We start from the raw sequence: 17135 nt of genomic DNA, 5'->3' as shown, positions 1-17135 counted from the left end.
CCCACCGGTTCCCATCCAGCTCCCGCTCCTTACTCGCTGTTATCTGCACTGGAGATAACTCAGCTGCTGCCTCCCTTTGCACCCCAAAGCGCCTCATTTTCCTTCAACGCTATGCCCAGCACAGGCTTACAAATACACGGACATAATGCCAGTGCTGCTGGCTCTCTGGGGAGATAACTATAGAAACAGTAAAGAGAAACATGGACAAATTGTCTTTGTCTTGATGCTTTCACGTAATTTACCTTAATGCTTTCTTTCTATATATTGTTTTCTCTTTCTGTTGTCTTCTCCATGTTCTGCTGGTGATGGTAATTATGGTTTTAAATGCGAGATGAAAGGGATTTAGCTAGGTCGCAGAAAATTATAGTGCTTTATGTATTCATGTAATTGTTTTCCTTTTCTTGGATATTTACATGAGCTATTAACTTTATTTTCTTTTAGGTATGGAAGTTGGAGCTTCAAAATAATAATTTGGCTTATTTGCAAAAGATCCTCTGATTTAATTATTTGTAAGAATTATGAATTGAGAATGATGAATAAACATGTGTGACGATTAATAGATTCTTTGTTGAATTCTCATATGGAACCAGATGGTCTACTGATGCATGTAAATAGATCATTTATTTCATTTGGAAATCTGAATATTGAATAAGAAATTAGGTATTTGCGGTTAAAGACCTTACCAAATGTTAAGGCTAATTCAGAACAGAATTGGGGAATGGATTATACACTGTCATATGAAAACAAATCCAGGGGCCTCTTCAGAACGATCAGCATACTTTAACACATGATCTCATCACAAATGCTCAGTATGCATGGAAGAAACCTTTTAATTGTCACATTTTACATCAGAAGTATTTATTTTGTCTCACTAGCCAGCAAGCTGCTGACATAATATACAAGCTTTACCAGTGGTTATTAACCTCCAGTTTTTACTACTGCTTCAAACACAAACTGTTTACAAGTTGATCACACCACAAGAAGTTACAGAGTTGGATAGAAAAAGCAAGACAAACTGAACAGCATCGAAGGTACGTTTGTTCTTTGACATGCCAGCATGACTGCTTTTCAAGACACATTAAGAAAAAGAAAACACATACATGAAACCTAGGCGCTCAGCAAATGATGCTGCTGTGACATGTTTGCAAATAACTACAGCAACAACAGTCACTCAGATACCAACCACTGTGGTTTAACGGCTGAATACTACACACATGCCTTGAAGTCATTGATAAATAAACTCATGGATGCACTGTAAAACTGATTTTCACTGCCCACTTTAATAGTAGTAAAGTAAATACGACTGTGACCTATCAGCAGATCAGTAGAGTACCAGCACTCTAATTAATTGACTCTGTATATTATTCAGAATCTGTTATCAGTGACCCTGGAAAGGTAATTTACATACATGGGTAGAGTGCGCCAATTCTCATCTTGCTAAAACTGGTATAAATCAGATACCAGCGAGGGTACAGCAGGGCTAAGCTGCGTAATTGAGAGGAGAAGCAGGTCCCACATCTGCAATGGGATCTTCCATGGCACGGGGGCATGGAGGCCGACAGCCACATGCCGCCCCTCTGGCCGGGACCCCAGAGATGCTCCTGCCGAGGCTGCACGCTGGCTGCCCTGCGCAGAGCACGGGGATGCTCAGGAGGTGGATCTAGGGGAGCTGAGCAGGGGGGATTGCTTCAACCGCAGGGCACCCTTTCAGCAGCTGAGCAGGTTGATTTTTCTTAAATGAGAAGGAGGAAATTACTTCTATGACTAAAGCTTTTTGAAGCCTGTCTCAAGTTTAATATTTAAAAAGATCAGTTTTAGGTATATTAACAACTCTCAGCTTTCTCATGGAATAAAGTTGATAGGCATTTGTAGCGTAGCAACATGCCTGCGGGCACAGGCGAGTCACCACGGGCAGAGATCAAACCCTCACCTCAGCTTGCACCGACTTTTTCCAGGGAATAGAATAGAAAAATGCCACTGGTGAATAAATCTAAGTTGGCTCCAGAGTCCAGGGGGGTTAATCTGGCTTGCCTGTGGTATGGCCAACATACAGTAATCTTATTTTCTAGGCTTTTTAAGTACAAGAGTTTGATACCCAGCACCTTGTAAAAAGCCAGTGACTCTTTCTTGAATATTATTTCCTAGAGCACGACTGCTCATGATGATCCTAGCAGGAACGTCCTGTCCTTCTACAAAGACTCATTTTCTTTGTTTTTCCTCTGGTGTCTTACGGTGTGGGTTACTTATACGACAGCAGAACAAAATCCAGTGTTAGTAGCCTGTTGTAACCCTTTCCTTTTAACTGACCAGAATACCACCTCGCAAACCTTTAAATCTGTCCTTATCGTTGGAACAGAGTAACAGAGAGAGGATGCCAAAACAGTACCTATGGTAAAGGCTGTGCTCCTCTCCAGGGGCAAAAAGTGCCAACATGTATTACCGTATGTATTAAATCAGTCAAAGCCCTTGTAATTCTTTTATATTCTATAACTATAAATTGGATTTTATTATACTTAATGGCTATAGCAGTTGTGTAGATTCAGTATCATCTCTTTAGGTCATAACAGCCTGTAATGCAGTGTGAATTTTTTCCATTTCAGCCAAGAACTTCAATACAGCAAAGCAAAGAAACTAATTACCGTAGGTCTTAATTCAGGAGATATGCACTGAACGCAAAGCGGCTGCAGCAAGGCAGGAGACAGACCCCTGCAGACGGGCTGTGCCCGGCCTGTCCCAGTCGGTGAAGGGGGGGCTCTCCGCCGCTGCCCCGAGCGGTCGAATGCCCCCGGCACTCAGCAGTGCCTTGCTGCCAGAGCGCGGCTGATGCTCAGAGGCAAAAAATGCAGCCAGGTGATAACTGTATAAGCATTTTGAATACAATTGCCAGATGGGCCTTTGACATTTTTTCTTATCTTTTTGAAGAGTGGACAGCAGTAATATTATGTACATGCAAACAAATAGCTTGCCTCTTCCTTCCGAGACAAGAATTTCTCTGCAGTCAGGTGGAACCCACCTCTTAGAAAAGACCTTTCAATATGAATGGCTCCAAGAGATCCTCTTTCTCGTGCACCTCATGCTGCCTGTGCAAGTAGAGCTGTGTTTTTAGAAGACAGAATTGTCTGGGGTCCTCCATACCATACCTTCCGATGTTGTTCAATTAGTGTTTCCATCACTCATTTAGGAACTTATGTGTTTATTTTGCCATAAAGGCATTTATTGTTGTGCAAATTTCACATAAAATATGAAAAATCAGACAAATGCTGAGATCAAGCAGACAATTAAACTGTCTGATATTCCCCTTTTCCAGAGAGAAATTACAAATGGCACAAGGAAGTTGAAAAATTAAATCCCCTTGATTAAGGTCTATCCTCTGCTGAGAACATACAGATCCTGAAGTTTATTTTCAGCAAAGCTTAGCTCTTCAACATGATCAGCTTCATTTGCTCTTCAGTCCCAACTTGCCTACCTGTGATGTGCAATAACATTTACCTGCTTCAAAGAAAATTATGATGTTTAATTAAGGACTGTTAAGTCACTTGAGATGCTTGATGGCAAAGTTTATTCTTTATTACCAGAATAATCAGCCCTTAATGAGTAAAAATGCAAATCACTGCCAATAAATTCACATACGCAAGTCCATCTAGCTTTTCTTTGAGATAATTATTTCATATTAGTGCCAAGTGAAGCCTCTTCCACCTGTTGAGCTCACCTACAGCCATCGCTACCCCAGGGGTGTACATACATCCCCTCTGTACCCAGAAGAGAACAACCAGCCATTGTAGCGACATGCTATTTAGTGCCTGTTTCATGTTTAACAACATATCATCTTATCAGACCTGAGAAGCTTCAAGCGTCCTCAATGCTTAAAGTGACTCAACAAGAACGGCTCAAACTGAGACAGAATTGGCTAGAAGCGAAGAGGACAAACGCAAACATTCACTTCGTGGCAGAACTAGGTGATTGCAGCACACGTGACCAGGATGCCTTGGATTCAGGATCAAAGATGATTTCACCTTCCACAGCTGCAGAAATCTGTCTGAGCGTGTTGTGCTCTGCCTGCACTCAAACTGAACTCGGTCCAGCCAGTTTAGAAAGCGACAGCAGAGAAGGGGCTGTCAAGGACCCATATGATAAGCCAAGATACAGACCTGAAACATCCGCGTACGTTAGCTACTTGAATTCCTCCTGCCAACAGCTCTCCAACCAGTTATACGACCTGCTGTGGTCATCATACCACCGTATTATCTCTACCAGCACAAATATTGATCTAGTTAGCCAAATTCAGGAGTAGTCCCACCCTGTCTACAGACACACCTTGGCTAATCTAGCAACCTCCACAATTAAACAGACTGCCCTGCTGAAGTTAAATGGGGGTAGGTATTACACAGGAGATGAGATTAAAGCTTACATTTTAATTCTAGCAACGCTTGTAGACCTCAGTAAAGACAAAAACCATGCGTCCAGTCATGCCTAAGCACATACTGAAAGAAACAAAGTGTTTGCAAGAGATGAGCCAAGCAGGGGGCAAAGCACAGATTTGAAGGGAATTGCCTGGGGTCACGGGCAGCTGCCGAGCCGGAGTGGAAAACAACCTCCCCACAACGTGTTCTCATGTTTTACAAGCGGGACCTCAATGCCCCAACACAGTTCCTTGTCACTTGTTTGGTAGTGGGCCAATACAACTGAAATCATACCCTCCCTCTGTTTTGTCTCCATTTTTATTGTTTTCTTATGTCCTAACGCTACACAGTTCATTACTACTGCCATTTAGTCATCTCCACCTTCCCCTCAGCATGCATACATCAGATATACAGTATTCTATACACATTATTACAGTATCCACCCAAGTTTAATCATGGAGAATGACCATAAATGCCTGACATCACTCACTAACATGAAAGGGAAAATGCTTTCAGATCTGCATGTGCTGTCGCAAATTTAGCCATGGCAGAGGCACTTTGCAGAATTTTAGTTGCATTTGGTGTTCACGGGGATTCATAAGCAGAACCACTGCTGAGGCAGACAGGGCACAGACACTTTGTTCCAGTTCTGCACTGCTGTAAAGCAGTTTTATATTGACTACAACATGATTTTCCTTAGCAATTACTGGGAGGAAGCTATTGGAAAGGCAAGGATTTAAAAATAAAATAATTTTAAAAAAATAAGATCAAAGAGTTAAAGAACCTTTAGTTACATAAACTGCAAAGATTTTCACAGCTTTTAACTATAGAAGGAAGATACCAGAAGGAACATAATCTTACCTCCTTTAATTTTGAGGTTTGGGAGGGCCTGAAGTCCAGCTGGGATGATAGGAGTTAGCAGCACCAATGGAAATCAGCTCCTATCCAAGCATTGAACAGACAGGTTTCAAATGCTGGCATTATTGTTTATTTTGACAGCTCCTCAGTTTTGTTTTTTAAAATTCTAGGAAAGTCTCAGCACATGTTCCTGAGACAAGAGCTAAGAAAATCTGTCTTTGTAGGATGGTCTAGACAGGAAGAATCTGATACCTGATATACAAGCGATTAATGCAAATGAATGTCCTGGAGATTAAATTATTCCCCCTTTTTCCCCCCTCTCCCCATATACAGCACCTCCAATTAAAACCCACGCTGTTATTGCAAGAGAAAGCCCAACTCATTTACCTATAGATTTCTTATGTTATGGGTTATTTTTAGCTGTACAATATAAATTAAAAATAGCAGTGAGCAATGGCTGCAACTGAAACGTTATCGACAGCTTTGCTGTGCAGTCATGCATACCAGTGACTCAAAGGAACACGCACGGGCCCTGAGCAACAAGGTACACAACTCTTCCCCCTCTTCGCACTTTGTAAAGTTTAAGTGTTTGCATGAAGATTTCACAGAAAAGAGTAAAAATCTTAGCTCATATCCCTAGATGAATCTTATGACAGTAACTGCATCTGTGGAACAAATCGTGTCTTGAACTATAGGCTTAAGTTTTGCATGATGGCAGGCACATAGATCAACAGTTCTTGAAATGCTCTTCAAACGCGGTTTTAGAGTGCCCACTGCAACGAGGCTGCGTCAGGAAATCCTCAAAACGGAGGCAATACCTAGTAACCTTCTATTTCCCCCCAGCAAATATCCTGAAGTCTTCCTGCGTTTGATCATTGCGTAGTAAGGTGTTTTTACAGCAGCATTCCTGGGCAACATCTCATCTACTCCTGCTGAACATAGTAAATGTTCCCACAATTCATTATGAACATGCTATTAGTTTTCTGATTGAAGATTTCACTTACTGACCACATTTTCCCATTACCAAATCAGCATTCTTCATTAACATGTCCCAGAGCCTTACCTGGCACCAACCACGGGAAAAACAAAGGCTGTGCAGACACAGATGACCTTCCGGGTCAAATGCACTTCAAAAAGAACAGAACAGCCTGGCAGAAGTGAGTGGCACGCTTTTATCTGTGCGTCCGGACACAGCTTTATCCAGCGCGCCGTTAGCCTCCAGAGCACAACCTTTTGTCACCACCCTCAGCCCCTGGCCGGCGGCCCCGCTCGCCCACCACTGGTGGCCAAGTCCTCCAGGACAGGGCATGGGTCAGGCAGGAGGGGCTCGCTGCACAGGTCTCGGGTGGCATCAGCATCACACAGCCGATGAAAACAGCTGAACATCAAGCAATAACACCAGCCACCAATACTAAACCCCCAAACAACCCGTTTGTTATTTAATTAAAACCATCACCTAAGTGGCAGACCTGCCTGTGCTCACAGCAACTGCTCTGCCCGCCGGCGTGGGCAGCGAACAGTCACCAGCCTATCACAACAGCTATAGAAGCAAACGCTGTATTTCCTAATTAGCTGTTTTCATAAAATTGATTAATCATAGGCAGATATGCAATCAACAGGAATTTATGGAAAGCTGTTTTACAGTCAGTGCGTGTGACATTGAAGTCATTCAAATGTTGGAACATCGGGTCAGCCTTCTACAGCATCAGCTCTGCTAAATGACTGCCTATTTCGGTGCGAGACCCTTGCAGGAGACAGCTTTGAAGGCCCCTGCCTCTTCTGCAGCCGGTCGGATGCACAGCTGACTGCTCACATTTGAGGGTGGCAGCTTTTTTTCCCCAGCACACACTTTAGTGAGGTCTCTTTGATTCTTTTATAATCTTAAAGCTATTTAACCAACGAAAGGAAAAGCTCACTTTGGGTTTTTTCTTTTGTCATTTTTGTTTGGTTTTAATTTCTAACTTTACTTTTCTTCTTGCTTTCTGAAGAACTTCAATTCCCTTTAAAATACAAATACATTCCAACCAGACCTCAGGACTTATGTTTGTTATTGTAAAAACCCTGTAATGACTCCTGGCTTTCTTATCCAAGGGACCTCTTGCCAAACTAGGACTTACTCAGTGCAGCAGCTGAAGTTGGCAGCCACAGCTTTCAGAGAAACCTCAAAACTTCACAGAGGATTAACTAAGGTGACATTGAGATACAACAGCATCTTAGCACCATCTGTTCCCTGATAAAAACCTCCTAGAGGGGAAAATGCACTAACCAGTTTTGTCTCGACCTTGATGCTTTACGGCATGCTTCTGCTGCCAGGCAGCCGTGCCCTCCCCGCTTCTCCCACCTGGGACTGCTGCAGGGACCTCCGAGCATGAAATGGGATTTGTTGCCTCTGCTGGGAAAGGAGCATCTCACCCAGGCTGCCGGGTCTTCGTCAGACATGTTTGAAGCCTCAGAAGAACCTAGCATCTTCCTTTTTTTTTTTCCCCAGGCAACATTTAGATCAGAGAATGGGCTTTTACCATTCAAACATCACACCCCAGAAAGAGCTGTGCAGACACCGGTATTACAACTGCAAGCTCTTTGGGTCTGTGTTGTGACAAATACCACCTTCACCTGAAGACACCCCCCCAGAATTATTTTTTTCTGGCTCTTGGGGAAAATGCTCAGAGGTAACCATTCTCTCATGATTTAAAAATAAGCCTGGTTTGTTTTCCTCTGGTCTTGCAGCCAGCACGCCAGCCACAGCTCTGCCCCCAGCAGAACCACTCCTTGATCAGCAGTTTTCCCTTCTTACCAATCTCCATACTTCATACTGACATAGAGGGTGAATATAATCTCTTTGAAAGGAGATAAAACAAACCGTGCACCTCCATCACCAGAGGTACCTGGTTTAGCTCGGGTCCCCACGCAGCAGGCTCTGCGCACCCTGGACCACGGGTCCCTGCGCAGGATCATGTCGCCTAAGGAGAAGAGGGCGGATCAGCCGTGTGCTCCTGCAGTCAGCCTCTTTCTCCCACTGCAGCGAGCTGAGGTGCCTCTGGGTTCTTTTGGTTTGGGGTGGGGTTTTTTTGTTGTTGTTTTGCTTTTTTTTGGAAGTTAAAGGATACATAGTAAATAGCTTGCAAGTAGCAATATTGTGGGCTGGAGAAAAGCGGTATGGTTAACAGAATTTAAATGATTAGCTGAGCTCAGGAGATGCAACCACCTCCTAAGTGACTATGAATATTCAGGTAAATATGTTTACCTGAAATATTGAGTCATCAGCAGACACTACATGCACAAAATGTACTCCTGCCTATTTTTCATTAATTTAAAACACAGTACTGGCCAGTACTCTTGACAGCTTGCCATGAAACATCTGTAGTATTTCTCAGGTACGTTATCTTTCAGGTAGGTTTGCTTTCTTCTGGCACATTACAGAATACAGAAGATAACAGCTTTGCATAGAGCAGCTAAATGTATATAGATAAAACTCAAAAGCTGGGATTGGAGCGGGGGGGGGGGGGGGGAGAGAGGAAGAAAACAGTTAGATAGCACTTTTTTCCTTACAGAGAAAAGATTTATTTACCATAAGACAGTGCTCCTTAAATGACAGGCTTCAAGGATTTCCAGACAGCAAGGATGGAAGTCTGACCAAAGGCATCCACCCTTTCCTAGCTCGTGTGTGCAACATATACAAGCACAGAAACGGCAGATGAGGAGTGGGATGAAGGGGGAGCGTTGCTTTGCACCTTGTGCAATCAGAGGAGCAGCGGGCACTGGGCAGAACAAAATTTAAGTAGGCAATGCTTGAAGATTAGAAAATGGAGATAAAACCACACAGAAAAGGAATGTCTGCTGGGGCGGGGGGGGAGCAGAACAGCATTTTCAAGGTAATATTTTTCATTCATTGCTGAGAAATGGGGAGAGCTGAACTGGCTTGGATGAAGTTCTATACGACAGCAATGGAATAAAGACAATAAATTTCTGGGATGCTAGAAACAGGGGAAAACCAGACAAAATTAAAGGAGGAGCTAAGCAAGGAAGAAGTCTGAAACAACGGTCCATAGCTGTTATGAGCACAATGGAAAGGAACTAGAAAGGAGCACAGGAGGAAAGCCGAATCCCCTGTTCAGCCCGTTGAGAGCCAGTTGGCAGCTCAGCACGCTGAATGATACAAGGACCAGCCGAGATACGCTCCGTGAACTGGCAAGAAGAGCTGTCTCATGTGTTTCTCACTAAACTGTTTGAAATGGGCTTATACTCATTGTTCCAAGACAGCATTTTTTACACATCGTTGTCCTAACAAGTTGTTTCGAGTTGTACGTTGTCTGATCCCTCTGACAAATCTGGCCCCATACACTGATGCAACAAATTGCAGACAAACATGTAGGCTGGAAAGATGGTGACTAAGGGTCAACTGCCAGTGCTCCACTGAACTTCGGAAATCTACAGCAGCCTGCACCAGGTGAGAGACGAGTGCTGCACTGATTTTTATTTGTTTTAAAATAAATCATTATTGGAGAACAGGACCAGGAGCAGCTCCTGCACAAGCCCCTGCTGATGGTCCCACACTGCAATGGCTGCCAAGGGGGAGGCAGAGCAGCTCAGATCACACCGCTGCAGCGACGTGCACCATCCCACGCGTCATCCCCGCTGACCTCTCCCACCAGACAGCATGACATCAGCTTACAGTGGCGGCAGCTCATGGAGAAAAACAGCATTCTGGTAACTCCAGTGTTTGGCCATCCGGATCCCCCGCTGGTCCCTGCCTTTCTGGTTTGGAGCAGATGCTCAAGCTGCAGTTTTACAGCCCGCTCTGAACAGAGGCCAATATAACTCTCTGTCGCTCTGGGACAGCACTAGGAAGTCAGACAAGTAAAGCAGAAGGTAAAGATGTGACTCAGATCTCAAAGGGAAAGTGTTTAATCCATTTCACTTAGAAGCCACATTCTCCCCTCTTTGAGTCTGGCAACAGCTTGGAGGTTGACACTCAGCAGGGCTCTGGCAGTCAGCATCAGCATCTCTTCCCCTCTCAGCACACCCAGGGCTGGCTGAGGGAAGGGGCATTTTCGTTTTTTTCTTTTTAAAGTCCACCTACTCTTCTAGAAGGGTCTACAGCTACCACATCTCTCCTAGCTCTGTGTTCAATTTGGAAGCCATGCATTCGTAGCTGGAGAAATCCCTGTTCCTGAAGGACACGGCATTTGCCAACATCAACAAATGGTTTGTGTTTGTTTCAGTAAACCCTGCCATCTCATATTTTTAATGTGCTTATGGACAAGGACCAAAGCTTTCCTTACTAGCTGGTGTAGACTTCAGACTGCCTGTGATCTATTTCTATAGCTTGGCTGCATTAACTTTTCCTCCCAAATCTCTTGTTTCTGTTGCATGGAATTTATGCTTTTGTTCAGCTGTTGCTGTGCGACTCCAGTTCTTTCCAAGGCTGCATACGGCCTTCGGTCATTCTGTGCTCAGTTCCCTATAAGAAAACCTCCTCTACTGTACAAAGCCTGTACTGTTCTGGAAGAACATCTCGAGTACTATGTAACCCAAACTATCTGCTGCCACTTCTCCAAGGTCATGTTAAAAATACGTACTCTGCATTTTCAGAGTAACTCATTGGAAAGTTACCACCATCGGAAGCAAACCAGGTAAATACCTGGTATCACCTTTTAACCCAGAACTTTGTCTTACATGCAGCAGAAGGTGTTCCCTGTTTTGGGGAAGGAGTGAGGTGGGCAGAAGAGGAAGGGCTATGCATTTTGCTAACAGATCTGGATTAGAAGGTGCACAATGGGATTTCTTTAAAGCTTCCTTTGGCATCTTAAGAGATTATCATCTTTAAAGCTGACCTCTCATCCCCAAGCCATTTTTTTAATCTTATCAACAAAATACAATTCACACAGAAGCCTAATTTACTGTTGCAATTAATCAATGTCTTTACATGTCCCCTCATTTAAATAAGTGGAGGCCAGTGTCTATTTAGGGCAGATTTAATATGTGATACACGTATCAAAAGTTTTCTGATATTCCTTAGTCTTTCTTACTTGAAGTACATGTGAACACGCTTAAAAAAACCCACTGGCATCTCCTTCCCAATTTAAAGAAGTCTTCTGAAGATGAACACAAAAGGACCTCACCCGGCCACAGGGTAAATCGTATCTGAAACCTGCGAGTATGTGATAAAGCGAGGAACCACAACACAGATGCCTGCCTCCTGATGTGCTTCTCGGAGAACTACAAAGTGAACGCAGACGTGCTAAGCAGCTGCCACTGCAACACGACTCACCCCATGAGAGAATGAAACCCCAGACAAATCCATACAAGCCATACAACCCAGGAGGAGACAGCTTCTTCAGTGGGTCTCCTCTCGTTCAAACCAGCTGCACTATGCAACGGTTCAACCACTTCGTACAGCTGATGTCTGGGAGATGCTGACCTCCAAGGGCTTGTGCTCAAAACAGAGCTGCAGGTACGCAGCAACAGGGAGCGGGTGGTAAGTAGTAACGAAAGCAAGAGCAAGATACAGAGTCCTGTCCCGGTGACTGCAGGGGAAGGGGCCCCAGCGCTCGAGTGGGACAGCTCGTAGGGACACGCTCCGCTCTCGCAGCCTCCAGCAGCCACTTAGTCTCCAGGGAAACCGCAGATGTGGTGGGGCAAAAGGGAAGCTAAACTACAGGCAGCGATGAGCACTAACAGCCCTCAAGAGTTAATAAACTACTATGCCTTCCCATTAGTTACCATTTAGTAAAAGTGGAAGTCTCAGAAAAGGAGGGCTTCAGCATTTTCCAACACTGTCCTCTCCATATCCCAGGCACCTCTTCCTCCAGCTCAGCATCCAGAGGACAACCGTCTCCTGAACATCCACAGCAACTAAGTCTCTCCATGGCTTCTCATGTGCACTTGCCATTCTAGGACAGCGATCCCATACCACCCTCCCCAAGAGGGCATCAGCCTCAGAAGTCCCTAGGGCTTGGCCCCACAGCCACTGCAGTTTCAAAGTGCTTAACACCCTAACGGTTTGAGGGGGAAGCTACCACTGAGGTTTGAGGTAAAGTTTTGGCGATAAACTAAAAAAAAAACCCCACACCACCCTTAAGTGAAGATTTAGCATGCATGGAGTATCTCTCTAGGGAATTGGTTAGCAAGTGGTTAACAGCCCTAGAAGACTAGTTTGAAAGTGAAAGGTACCCATTACTGAGGTTAGCTAATGAACCAAGAGAAGTGCAGGGTAGTGAGGCTGATGACAGCCCAACACACTGAACACTGCACAGCCAGCTGGAAAAATAAGTGTTTGATGAAACAAAGAATCCCTAGATATGCAAAGCTGTTTTACTGAATAGGAGGGGAAAAATACATTGTTAAGGAGCAGAGAGTATTGATAATTAAACTCTGGCACTTCATCATAATTGTATTCAGCAGAACTTATGATTTGTTTGTTATCAGCTTTAAAACAATCTTTACTAATAACAACTCTGGCATGTTTTGCTATTGCTTTGTTTGACTTGCTCCTTTAATTTGTATTCTCTTGCCATTTCTAAGCATTTCCCCACTCTTCCCAGCCAGCACTGCACATTAACCCTGTGCAGGCTGCGGTGGTATCGCCAGCTGCATTGCTCATCAGCAAGAGCTGGGAAATGCTACAAACCATCTTTAGATCAGGTTTGGTACCCAGACACTGCTGTAAAGATTTCCATCTTTTATAAAGATTTTCATCCCTCTAAGGCCCATTGATAGCCTTAGTCACTTGCAGTGGTCACAGTAAATGGAGCTGAACAAGGACAAATGCTGATGAGTCAGGTGGAGGTGAAGCACACAGCAGCACCTTCCTCCTCCTCCTCCTCCCACTGATGCTGCGGTGGCTGTCCCTGTGCCAGCCCCACTCCGGACAGTGCCAAGCTCCTGCACAGGGCTTTCCCAGCTGAGAGCCATCCCTGCAAGGCTTGCTGCAGCTCACTGCGAGGGCAGGCTCGTGCCAGGGCTGGCAGGAGGAAACAGGCAACGCAACACTGCCTGGAGGGGAAAGGCTGGAGCTGGAAGGTCTTTTTTTGATGGCAGCTCTGCTTCTTGGATTGGTTTAGTTGTGGAGTCAAACCACACCTTGAGAGACAAATTATACGTGTGCAAACACAACTGTTGTAGGATCATTAAACATTATTATGCCGTTCACCTTAATAACCCCAAGGCATAATGTCCTGCTTACAAGGGTAGCTCTGATGCTCCTCTATCCCAAAGCTGTCTGACTTCAGCCTGTCCAGAAAAGCTTAAACCCTCGCCAGACAATCATCCCTCAGGACCTATAGAGCTGGCAGATATTTGCAGCAACACAGAAAAGCTTGTTTCACAGCAAGATCACTTTTTTTTTTCCCTCAACTGGAACAAGATGCTCAGGACCTTAAAAAGCAAAGTCTGTGCAAGTGAGTCACCTCCTTCCTGGCCAAGGTATCCCAGACCCGTGACGCTCAGCTCAGTACCAGCACTTTTATCACAGCCTCAACACCACAGGACCTTCTGGGCCGACAGTCAGTGAAAGTTAAACATCCAGCTGATGGTTTCAATTATTGCTAAAGAACAACTTCGTTTGCATACTGGCAACTCTTTACAGATTAACTGCATTCATCCTGATGCATGGGTATTTCATCCCCAATATTATGAAAGGGAGAGAGAAAACGGAGTTCCATAGTTTCCTTAAAAATAATCCAGCCCTTTCTCATTATCTGTGAGCTGGGGATGCAGAATATCTGCATTATCGACTGCAGAGAAACAGCTGTTTTATCTCTAATCTTTGAGTAACCTGCATTGTAGCACTCAGTGAGCATTTTCTTTACAGTCCACAAGCTCTTCTCACTTCACTCAACACATGGATCTTATTTAAACAGGCTTAGTGGTATGAAGAGTAAAGGAGAACTGGGAATAAAAAGTGGTGAGGGGGAAGCTAGGAGAACAATAAAGTAACAAGTTTCCAAAATCTTACATTTATTTACAAATTTCTAGCAATTTCAGGTCTGCAGGGTACAGAAAATTTGCAGACTGGTATTCCTAAGCATAAGTGTAACAATTAAGAAAACTGGTTAAAAAGCAAACTTGCAACAGAAAAGAAGGGCAAACCCAACAACTAAGCACATGCAAATTTCCGTTAACTTAAGAAAAATCAGGATTTTGTCCAAAAGTTAGTAGATATTTAGCCAATAAAATGGCCAAGGAAAACAAGGTATAGTTAGGAATGCCCGTAGTCTTCCAAGCACTGGTTTAAGTATAGCGTATGGATAATACTGGACTTACTTGAATCTACTCCCACTTGGCAGGAAAGCTAATCTTTTTTCCTCTCACAGTTGTCTATATAGATGTCCTGTCTTTTTTTTAATATGTCTAACATCTAATTTAGTGCTTACTAAGTGTTCTCAATCAGATATTATTTCTTTCATTTTAGGGGGGAAAAGAGATATATCAAACACACAGTTTGCTCACACCACAAAAAGAGCACAGAGAGATTCATGAGAAGACACTCACAGAAAACCAGTTCCCAAGGAGCGCTCCTACAAAGCCACCTTTGTGCTCATCAGCGGAATATTGCAGAAGCTGAAAATAAAGCTAACGGAGTGAAGCCCGTACCAGCCTTGGGCAGCAAAGTGCTGTAGGTCCCGGAGCGCTCAGAGGGCGTTCTCCAGTTCCAGAAATACAATAGCACCTACAAAATGTTATAATAAGCAAATACCTGAAACGATTTTGTAAAGGACAGGTGATTGGTTACATAGCATCACTGTGGAAAAAAGCTGGTCCACTTTTTTCTGATGGGTAGACTAAGAGGGTAACTCACCAAAATGTCTCATTACAAACATTTTAAATGTTTCTCTTCAGTTTCAACCTTTTCCTTTTAACTTTTTTCCAGTGTAAGTTAACTGTAGTTTCAAACAAAATGTTACTCTCAGCTTAACAGGTCATTTTGAAAAAGATCGTCTTCTGAGAGCTTAAATAAGACGACTTGGAAGAAACATACCCTTCTTATGAATAGGTTTTTTTTTATAAATGAATATTTTCCAATGGAAAAAGAGGTCTTCAAAACTTTCCAGACACTACCATACACAAAGTAAATGTCGTGATTACTTTGGTAATTAAAAACATGATGACTCCTGTCACATTTTCCCTCAAATTCTGGTAACTGCATGCTGCTTTTCCATATTCTCCCAATAGCTTTGAGACCTGACAGCATCATTCTTCCCTGCCTGTCCCAAACAGCTGAGCATACGTGTAAAATAAAGCCAACATTATTTTGAAATGAATATAAAACCAGTGAGATTGTGCTGCTCATTCTCTAACGAGGTTGGAGCAGATGGAGGACACCTCTCCCTGCCCAGGCAACGGCGATTCCTTTTGTTTCAGGTATGTTTAATAATTTTATTTACATGACATTCTCAGCAAAAGCATCTAGCAAGAGGCTAAAATTTGAGGACACCGCAGGAAGCGAAACTTACTGAAGAGACATTAGTATATTTAGATGAACTTTATAGAAACACACCTCGTACTACAGAATATATTACTGTAGCCCACATAAAACATAACTGACAACAAATGCTGCTGTTCTTTTCCAGCCCTATCCACGTTATTGGTACCAATGACAGTACAATGATATCAGAACAGCAACCAGTTGAAACACCTGGATAGGCAGCTTTTTGAGCCTTTTCCACCCCATGTTTCAATAGTTTTAGCTTTGCATTCAAGTGTACTGACTCTTCAGTACCACATAGAGAGTCTTCCCTGGCAGTTCTAATAGCACATTTGTTTGCTAAATAATGACACTTCATCCATCAGGCTGTTGGCTTTCAAAATAGTCCTAAAGGTAACATATTTTTACTAAATGTTCGTTTTAAATCCAACTGGTTTTCTATATTTCAATACGTGTATTACTGTCCAGCAAGGGCACTTGAGGATAGAGGGGACACCATATGGAGACACACGTCTTGCTCCAGAGAGCAAACACTCTTAATAGAAAAGACTGATGGAGTAAATAGGGCAATAGTTCAAGCAGCCTCTTGGTTCAGCATAAAATGCAAACATTGCAATGCAGCATTAAGTGTCACACTGACTTAGATCTGTGGCTCTCTGCCATTTCTTTGGATGTTTATGTAGCTACACAGCACCGCAAAGTAGAGGCCACTACATTATTGACCTCTTTTAGGTGCACCAAGTGCCTATACCTTATGTTGCTTCCTCTTAAAATTAACTCTAGACAATTCTATAAGCTAAGGGCTGGCATTTATTATCAGAGTTTTTTAGCAGAATAAAGCTATTAGAGAAAAATAGCCTTACAGTTGAAACACAAGGTTGGAGATCCTGAAAAGTAGGTTGCTTTACAAATCATGCCATACATTTTATCTGTCATCCAGTAAAGATGGCAAGATCCTGCTGGACCCAGACTTCTCATGTAAAAATGAAGCTGCAAATGCCTGTGTTGCCACAGACAGTTGTAGAAGCTTTGACATATCAAGCGGAAAATGTTGAAGTGTTACTTCAGGATAACCCAAACTCCCAGCATTCACAATACGAGACAGAGGATAATCCCCCGTTTTTCACACTGGGGAATCAGACCAGTCATTCCCCAGGCTGCCCCCAGTAACCAGCGCTGGGAGCACGGGGGAGTTCGGTGGCATCAGGCTGGATTCTCTTGAGACACTCAGAATCCCTGGAGGGTTTGGGTTTCCCATTTAACAGCAGCCCCAAAAGTCCAGGGGCTGCTCTTACCCTTCCCACAGCCCTGAACTTGGGCTCCAGCAACCGGGGGTTGGGGTGCCTATACCCACACCTACATAGCACAAGCTTGCCAGAGCCTCCGCAAACACTGCTGCTTTTCACAAAGGGTAAAGGACAGGAATTGCAGGTCATTAGGAAAGAAAATAC

This window comes from Aptenodytes patagonicus, chromosome 12 (assembly GCF_965638725.1).
Source record: "Aptenodytes patagonicus chromosome 12, bAptPat1.pri.cur, whole genome shotgun sequence".
NCBI lineage: Eukaryota > Metazoa > Chordata > Aves > Sphenisciformes > Spheniscidae > Aptenodytes > Aptenodytes patagonicus.
This window is presented reverse-complemented; position numbering follows the sequence as displayed.